The sequence below is a fragment of the Bubalus bubalis genome, chromosome X (assembly GCF_019923935.1).
Source record: "Bubalus bubalis isolate 160015118507 breed Murrah chromosome X, NDDB_SH_1, whole genome shotgun sequence".
Classification (NCBI taxonomy): Eukaryota; Metazoa; Chordata; class Mammalia; order Artiodactyla; family Bovidae; genus Bubalus; species Bubalus bubalis.
Genome location: NC_059181.1, coordinates 57,199,105 through 57,208,594, shown reverse-complemented (window position 1 = coordinate 57,208,594; position 9,490 = coordinate 57,199,105). Strand labels below are relative to the sequence as shown.

At 43.1% G+C, this 9,490-nt stretch overlaps 1 pseudogene; it reads left to right on the top strand.

Moving 5' to 3' along the window:
• Positions 1-2,282: 2,282 nt before the first annotated feature.
• LOC102416544 lies at positions 2,283-3,229 on the top strand (annotated as a pseudogene).
• Positions 3,230-9,490: the final 6,261 nt, after the last annotated feature.

Below are 9,490 nucleotides of genomic sequence, written 5' to 3'. Positions count from 1 at the left end.
GAGTGGGTTGCCATTTCCTACTGCAGAGGATCTTCCTGACCCAGGGATTGAACCTGAATCTCTTGCTTCTCCTGCATTGACAGGCATATTCTTTACCACTGCACCACCTGGGAAATCTTGTCTGAAGCTGGGTCCTCCTAAATTTTTTTTGTCCCTCTCTCTCCATTTTACCTCTTTAGGAAACTTTTAAAGATTAACTGATCAAAAAAACATTAAGTTGTTATGTGTATGTACACTTTTCTAGTCCAAACTAAGCCATCAAAAAGTCTAAAAACAAGAAAAGAAACTGTTATTAATGATGCTTCTTTTTGTCGACACTGAAAAGTGTACTTACATAATAGCCTTTGTTATTCTAATTATGAGAAAAGAACTTAATTCCAAGATGAAGGAGAAATTTTGATACAATTGAGAGTCTTTATAAATTAGTTTACCATTTAAAAATAATGTCACCACAATATTTTGGTTTGTACAAAAGCAGGGTTAAATTATTTAAACTTTCTAAATTTCTTACACTGGTTTTATGAGTTAAGTAAGTTACCATTGTCTCCATAATTTTATGAGAAAATATATATACAAACAAATGTCTTTTTATAGAGTTTAATTTTATTAAATTCTTAAGTTGCTACAAATCACAAAAATTTAACATATTAGCTAAAATTGAAATTTCCACATCCTGACTACTTTAAGGCCTTAGATAAAAGGTTAAGTTAATTAATAAATAATCTTTGGCTATCGGGACAGTTTCTATGTAAGAAACAGATACAAAACACTGGTCATTGAACACAATCTTTTATTCTTATCTCCTGGAATGACACTGTCCTTATCTTCCATAAATTCAGGAAAAGTGAAGAGAACTAATGAGATTTCAAAACCAAAAAATTTAAAGCTCTCAGAAACTCCTTGAATGTCCATAGCCTAAAGTCTTGCCATTATACTTAATAGCAGTAAGCTGTCTCCTCTAGGATCCACAAGTTACCTCCTTCTGAGTAAATATCAGGTTGCCCCCATGGATTTGGAAAGTATTCTCCATCTTAGACTCTACCCTATGACATGCTGATATCACTAATTACAGCAGGGGACGCATACCTCCAGTTTTATCACCAACAAGTACAGCTGTTTTTTTTGAAACACCCACCTAAGCAGCCTCTGCATGATACCAAACCTGAAGGCTTGGCTTCCTGAAGAGGCATCAGAGAAAAACCGCCCTTGAGCCTCAGTGGAAAAGAGATTTTCAGGTACTGTTAGCAACTGACACAACAAAACTCCAAAGTACTGAAGTTTATGTTTTCTGACTTAAAAGACATATATCACTTCATCCTGAATACTGGACAGCCATTCCATTGGCACAATTTAACACTAGTCTTAGGATCCCTCCAGGAACTGCTGACTGCAGAAGTGGATAGCTTCTGCCCAAGGTTAATCTCATTCTTCAGCGAGCGGCCTTTTTCTTTCCCTTTACCACTCATCATGCCTGTTATTGTACTTTACACTCCCCAGTAAATCTTCTCAATATGTTCTCCCTTACCTTCATCCTGCGACTTTTGACCCTATATGACCTTCTGCCACTTAAAAAATAAAACGTCCTGACAGGTCTTTCTCAAACCATAACTACTGCTCTGAACTTAACCGTTTGCTGACAAAAATTTAATCATTTTTCTTTTAAACACTTAAGAAGATGCATTTCCTATTAAGGCCCATTCTGGTTCTTCTGGGCTTCCCTGGTGGCTCAGACGGTAAAGAATTTGCCTGCAATGCAGGAGACCTGGGTTTGATCCCTGGGTTGGGAAGATCCCCTGTAGAAGGAAATGGCTACCCACTCCAGTATTCTTGCCTGGAGAATCCCATGGACAGAGGAGCCTTGTGGGCTACAGTCCATGGGTCACAAAGAGTCGGACACGACTGAGCCACTAACACACTTGTCTGGTTCTTAAGTTTCCCTTACATCATTAATCCCAAACTTTGGTCATATAATAACTGACCTCCAGTTCTGCAGCTCCAGTTCCGGCCCTTCTACTCCTCCACATCCCACCACCTCCTGACGCTGGGCGTGGCGTCACCACACAGGCAGCCGCAGTTACAGAGAGCAGAGCTCTGGAGCTAGAACAAGTGGAGGAGGGCAGCGGCTGGTGGCCAAGCACAGAGGGGCGAGCTAGAGGGCCCAGCGCTAGCACCAAGCAACTGCCAGTACCTGCACAAGTACCCTGGGAACTGGCGACGGCGGGTACTTGTGGCCCATGTGCGGGTGGTGGCCTGGAAGGAGCACGGTTCGGGCGGGTGGCATCATGGATGAGAAGGTGTTCACCAAGGAGCTGACCAGTGGACCAAGCAGCTGAACAAGTGCAAGCAGCTGTCCCAGCCCCAGGTCAAGAGCCTCCGTGAGAAGGCTAATGAAATCCTGACAAAAGAATCCAATGTGCAAGTCGTTCGATGTCTAGTCTCGTCTGTAGAGATGTGCATGGGAAATTTCACGATCTCATGGAATTGTTTAGAATTGGTGGCACATCACCAGATACGAATTACTTGTTTATGGGCAATTATTTAGACAGAGGATATCATTCAGTGAAAACAGTTAATCTGCTTGTAGCTCTTAAGGTTCATTACCATGAATGTATCACCTTTCTTCAGGGAAATCATGAGAGCAGACAGATCACACAAGTACATGGTTTCTATGATGAGTGTTTAAGGAACTACGGAGATGCAAATGTTTAGAAATATTTTACAGATCTTTTTGACTATCTTCCTATCACTGGATAGGATATCAATTCCTATTACTGGATGGGCAGATCTGTCAACATGGTGGCCACTCAGAAGCCATAGATACACTGGATCACATCAGAGCACTCGATCGTCTACAAGAAGTTCTCCATTAGGGTCCAGTGTGTGACTTGCTGTGGTCAGATCCAGATGAAAGGTGGAGGTTGGATTATATCTCCTCGAGGAGCTGGTTACACCTTGGGGCAAGATATTTCTGAGACATTTAATCATGTTGATGGCCTCACGTTGGCGTCTAGACCTCATCAGCTGGTGATGGAGGAATATAACTGGTGCCATGACCTAAATGGAGTAACGATTTTCAGTGCTCCAGACTGTTGTTATCCTTGTGGTAACCAAGCTGCAATCATGGAACTTGATATTCTAAAATACTCTTTCTTGCAGTTTGAAAATACTCCCAGCACCTTGCAGAAGTGAGCCACATGTTACTCATGGTACCCTAGACTGCTTCCTGTAATGAAATTTTAAACTTGTACAGTTTTGGTCTTCCCATGTCATATGGGAAGAGCAACTCCACAAGTGTCAGAGAACAGTTAACACTCAAAAAAATTTGTTTTCACATGGACCAAAAAGATGTGCCATATAAAAATACAAAGTCTCTTGGAAGGACTGATGAAGGACTCAGCTGAAGGACTGATGCTGAAGCTGAAGCTCCAATACTTTGGCCACCTGATGCAAAGAGCCAACTCATTGGAAAAGACCATGATGCTGGGAAAGACTGAAGGCAGGAGAAGAAGGAGGCAACAGAGGATGAGATGGTTGGATGGTATCACTGATTCAATGGACATGAGTTTGAGCAAGCTCCGGGAGATGAAGGACAGGGAAGCCTGGTGTGCTGCAGCCCATGGGGTCACAAAGAGTTGGACACGACTGAGAGGCTGAACTGAACCTGTCATCAACAGCCATGATCACTTTAGAATGAACCAATTCATTGCATGCTGAAGCGACACTGTTGGTCAAGAAACCAGTTTCTGTCCTAGCGCTGTTTGTAGTTACTTTGCTTTCTCTGAGAAACTGCAGATAATAAGATGTAAACATTAACACCTTGTGAATACAATTTAACTTCCATTTAGCTATAGCTTTACTCAGTATGACTGTAGATAAGAATAGCAGCAATCATTGGAGCTTAGTGAACATTTTTAAAAATAAGTACCAAAGCCTCCCTTCTATTTGTGAGTTTTGAAATCATTTTGTTTATTTTTAGGGATACCATTTAATTTAACTGTATGATTTGTCTGCACTCGATTTATCTCCATTTCTAAAATCTTGGCCTCATATTGTTCTTTGTTACTGTCAGAACCTGGTGAGTTGTTTTGAACAGAGTTGTTTTGTTTTTTTTTTTCTCCCTCCTATAAAATGATGTTACTGCACAAGAACACTGCAGTGTTTTTTCATAATAAACTTGTGAACTAAGAACTGAGAAAGTCAAATTTTAATTGATCAATGGGCAAGACTGGTGTTATTTAAAAGATGCATCAATTGATAAATGTTAGAATCTATAGAATTCTAGATAAAGAAAAATAAGAATCAAGGCCACTAAAAAAAAAAAAACTGACCTCACATCAACAAAATACTTCTACTGAGGCTTGCTGTTCAGTTGCTCAGTCATGTCCGACTCTTTGTGACCCCATGGACTGCAGCACACCAGGCTTCCCTTTTTTTTTTAATCTCTCCACAAGGCTTGCAGGATCTGAGTTCCCCAACCAGGTATCAAACCCAGGCCCCCTGCAGTGGAAGCATGGCATTCTAACCATTGGACCGCCAGGGAAGTCCCTGGTGGTACAAATACTTGTTCTCTTCAGAGACGTTCTTTTGGGGAACTGTTTACTTCCACTCACATTATCCGCCCATTTTAAGGGACATATAATTAACTTATGCAAAATGATACTTATACTTCCAATAAGGTCTGTGCTCCATTAGAATACCATTTCTTATGTGGACATCAGACTTACGCCCACCCGCCACACACTAACTTATCCAATATACTGAGGTAATTGTTAGAGATTTTCAGATATTTAAAACTACCTCTCTTCCAATGGATCAAATTTTCATGTAAAGTAAAGGGAAACTGCAGAATCTGGACAGCTCCCAGAAAGGTAACTGACTCTTCATGCATTCTCTGTGAGCTGCAGTTCCCACAGTGGTGAAAAGGTGGCCCCAAACCTGTCTCTGATCTTAACAGATGCCATAAATGACACAACTTTTACTCAAGAAGACTCCCCCACCCCACCCCCCCAAAAATGTCTAAATTTATTAGCCATATTGTCACTAGCAGTCTTATAGCCCTTGATTTCCTTGGCTAGCAGAGGAAAGGGTTCTCCTTTAGCAAACACCTCTTGATGCACTTACATAAATACTACAGGTCAATAGAACAATTTCTGATGACACTAAAAGAAAAAGGCACCAGGCTGTCTACAATAGACCAGCTGAACCATAGGACATGTTTCCATGGCCTGGGTTGGGTCACCTAAGCTCCTATGTCCAGGGTCTATTACAAGGATGAATGATCATCATTTTGTTTCTGGTAACTGCCTGTGGTGCTTTGGGGCAGAGCTTGTCCAGAGCCCTAAATGCCACTGAGCAGCCCTTGTCACATCACAAGATTCAGCACTTCATCCTGCAATAAAAGGAGCAAGAGAGACTTGCCCAAGTCCTTCTGCAGACAGCTTTCTCAGTGCTACCTCCAGATCAGCAAAATCTCAGTAATGGTGGTGACTAGAATACATAGATTCATGTCCTGTGGCCTGACCTCATCTGCCCTTGGATGAAAGGGAGGAGCAAGAAAGACATGCAGCCCCTGACATGCAGGAGCTGGCCTGGCACTCACAGCAAGGCCTTGGTGCTCTCCTGTTGAACATGCCCAGTTTCACAGATTCCCAACATCAGACAAAGCCACTGTGACTAATGGATCAAGACCAAAACTAGACTAATAAACATTGTCCAAATTCCCAAAATGACTAAACATTACCCTCTCCTAGCTCATATAAATAAATGGGTGCCGCTTCTTTGTCAATCACTCCCTTCACCTCACCTTTCTAGATAATAATTAATATATCCAATCATAAAATCACTCTCACTTTCTAACAACCTCCAATCCTTGGAATCTCCCCCACAAATCGCCTTATATGAGGCCACATCCCATAAAAGAATCTTCCCGACCCAGGGTTCGAACCGGGGTCTCCCATATTGCATGCAGACGCTTTAACCTCTGAGCCACCAGGGAAGCCCCATAAAAGAATCTAACACCTTCTTATTGAGACATCCCGTGGAATGTATGTTCTCCCTCATGACAAGGAATCAATGAACTCAGATTTGCATGACTGGATGAACAAATTAATGAATGAAAGGACTTACCTCATAATAAAAGATCCAGGACTTACCCCCTAAGAGCTCATGATATAGCAAGAGAGACAAAGAAACAGTTCTGTCAGTGTGATGAATATCATAATAAAACATAAAGACAGGATGCTGTACAAGTGACATGTCAGAGCCAGGGATGTCAGTGAAGGCTTCCTGGGAGAGGGGAAACTAGGGTGAATTTTAGGTAGAAGTTAGCCCAGTACAGAGGCAGGGGTTGGATTTAGTGGGAGGAAAATAATGTTTTAGTCAGAGACAGTAATAAGTTCAAAGGCAAGAAGCAGAGACAGTATATAACTAGATCATGACTGAGGTCAAGAAGGGACTACCATCAAGTCTTCTGGGCCTTATATGCTTTTAGGTCCACTGAAGGGTGGTAGGATTAGATTGTATTTTATGAAGATTCAATAACCACATACTGTGATCAAAGTTAAAAAATCATTTACCTCCAGATATTAAGATGGAGGTAAATCCAGCATCACTTTTGTTGTATTGCAAAAAAGACATAAATTGAATTAACCTTGAGGAAAAATTAAATGATCACAAATTAAGGAACATTCTACATTTTGAACTCCAAAAATATCAATGTCATGAAACAAACAAAAATGGCTGAGAAGCTGTTCTAGGTTCAAGGAAAGTAAACATGACTAAACACCATGCTTTGCCCTGGACTGGATTTGGGAATGAAATACTTTTTTTTCTTTTGCTAGAGAGGATGTCAACGGGACAACTGATGTAACTCAGCTAGATAATACTATGTCCATGTTAATTGCCTCATCTTGGGAATTCCCTGGTGTTCCAGTGGTTAGGACTCTGCATTTTCACTGCTGCTGAGGGCTCAGATTCAATCCCTGGTCAAGAGAGCCAGGAGCTCTCTTGGAGAGAGCTTCCCAGGAGCCATGTGGCACCTCCCCCCCAAAAAAATTGCCTGATCTTGATAATTGTACTGCGGTTATATAAGAGAATGTCCTTGTCTTCTGGAAAGGTGCACCACATTTAGGTAAAGGAAGATCATGTCCATAACTAACTCTCAAACTGTTTAGAAAACTGCTCAGGAAAAAAAAAAAATATATATATATATGTAAATGAAAGAAGCATAAAGCAAATGTGGTAAACTGTTAATATTTGGGGAATCTAGGTGAAGGATAGTCATGAATTCCTTATATTATTTCTGTAACTATTCTGTAAGACTGCAACTTTGTCAAAATACAATTACCCCTTCCCTATCAAAAATAAATAAATAAAAGCATGTAGTTGAAAAGTTTTATGTGTTAGCACTGTGGTGGGACCTGGGGAGGTGAAAGTGAATAAGATGCTCCCATACCCTACTGGACTCACAGTCTAGGAGGCCATCTTGGCAGCAGATCCAAAGGTATGAGACAGGATCTCCAAGAAGATGACAACAATTTGGGCAAGAAGCAGGGAAGGCCTGAATGAACTAGGACAGTGCCAACATAATTAGAAGGACACTGAAGGGACAATATTTATGACCCGGTGACTAACTGGACTTGAGGCAGGGAACAAGCGAGGTCTAGTGAGGTGTCCGAGTTTCTTAAACAGACCATTGGTTGGACCATGGTCGCAGTCACCAAGAGAGTGCCCAGGCGGTTTGTGCAGAGGAAGGGCTTGATTTTGGACAGCTCAATGATGCTGTTAAGTAGAGGGTTTGAAATAAAGGACTGTAGTTTAGGGGAGGCATCTGAGCTGAGATATATGTGGGGGAGTCATCAGCAGTGAGGAGTTAGAGGAAGCTGCTGAATAGAAAGAAGACACAAGAGAACTTCAACATCTGGAGAGGTGTACAGCACAATGATTCACAATTTTTAAAGGTTATATTCCACTTATAGCTATTATAAAATATTGGCTATATTCTGTGCTGTACAATATTTTTTGTATCTTATTTATTTTATACATGAAAAGTTTGTGAAAGTGAAGTCGCTCAGTCATGTCCGACTCTTTGCAACCCCATGGACTGTAGCCTACCAAGCTCCTCCATCCATGGTATTCTCCAAGCAAGAATACTGGAGTGGATTGCCATTTCCTTCTCCAGGGGATCTTCCCAACCCATGGATGGAACCCAGGTCTCTTTAACCTCTGAGCTACTATTATACATATAAATATAGTATAATAGTTTGTGCCTCTTTATCCCCTACCCCCGTCTCTTACCCCATTCCCCTTCCCTCTCCTCACTGATAACCACTAGCTTGTTCTCTATATCTGAGTCTGCTTCTTTTTGTTACTAGTTTGTTGTATTTTTTTAGATTCCATCTATAAATGAGATCCCACAGAATCTGTCTTTCTCTGTCTGGCTTATTTCACTTCACATCAACTAAAGCCTCTCCTCTTCCCCAACCAAAAAAAAACCGTTTTTGCAAGAGTTGGCCTCCAGCCTGCCGACTCTTCTCCACTAGGAAAACTGAAGATTTGTTTAACCGCTTTGAACTTTCCTTTTGAACCTGTTTGTGTTTAATCAGACCCTCGACCCAATCTCTCATCGAGGCATTTCAATAACTTTTTTTCAGTTAAGTCAGAGATAACCTTTAGCTATCCGTCCAAACTCCAAAGCTTGGGTTCACTGGGCCCCAAGCCTTTGCCCCACCTCCCTGCCCCTGCGGCTCTGCCAGATTCTTGCAGCCGAAGAGTAGAGGACGGCGTGGAGGATCCCCACCCCCAACCGCAGCCCCGGCCAGGCGACTGTCCACCTGACCTCCAGCCTCCTGCTAGTCATCAGCCTGGTGAGTTCCCCGGGTCGAGCCGGCCTCCCGGTCCCCTCCCTGGAGCGGTACCATTTGGCAACAGCCACCCCCACCCACAAACCCGCGCGGCCGGAAGAAGACCGATCGCGGGGGAAGAAGACCCCCGCGCCCCGCGCGCACCCCACGGGGCCGACGGGGGCTGGGGACTAGGCAGGCGCAACCTTCAGCGTTCCCGCGGTCACGCGAGGCCGCAGCCCCGCCGCCAGCGGGTGCGCGGGGGCGAGGCCCCCTAGCCCGCACAGATGGCCCCGTGCAGCGCGGCCATTTGACGTCGTGTCCCCGCTGGGCGGGCCACCCATTCACGGCCATGGCCTCCTCTCACACCCTGCTCTCCGAAGCCCGAGCGGAAAGGGGTCATTGGCATCACCCAGCTTGCGCCACGGAGCATGGGGCTGAAAGTTGCGATTGCAAAAGTCCCGCGTCTGATCTTGGGCCTTATCTCAAATTGATAGCAGGAAGGCCTTTGGAACCTCTGCCAATTTTGAACAACCAGTGAGATGCTACGGCGCTGGCAGGCCGTATGTGAGAACGATTTGAGCTGTATGTTTCTTTTTTAAAAAAAAAAAAAACTGTTTATGGATGGAAATATTAAACCAAAGATTACT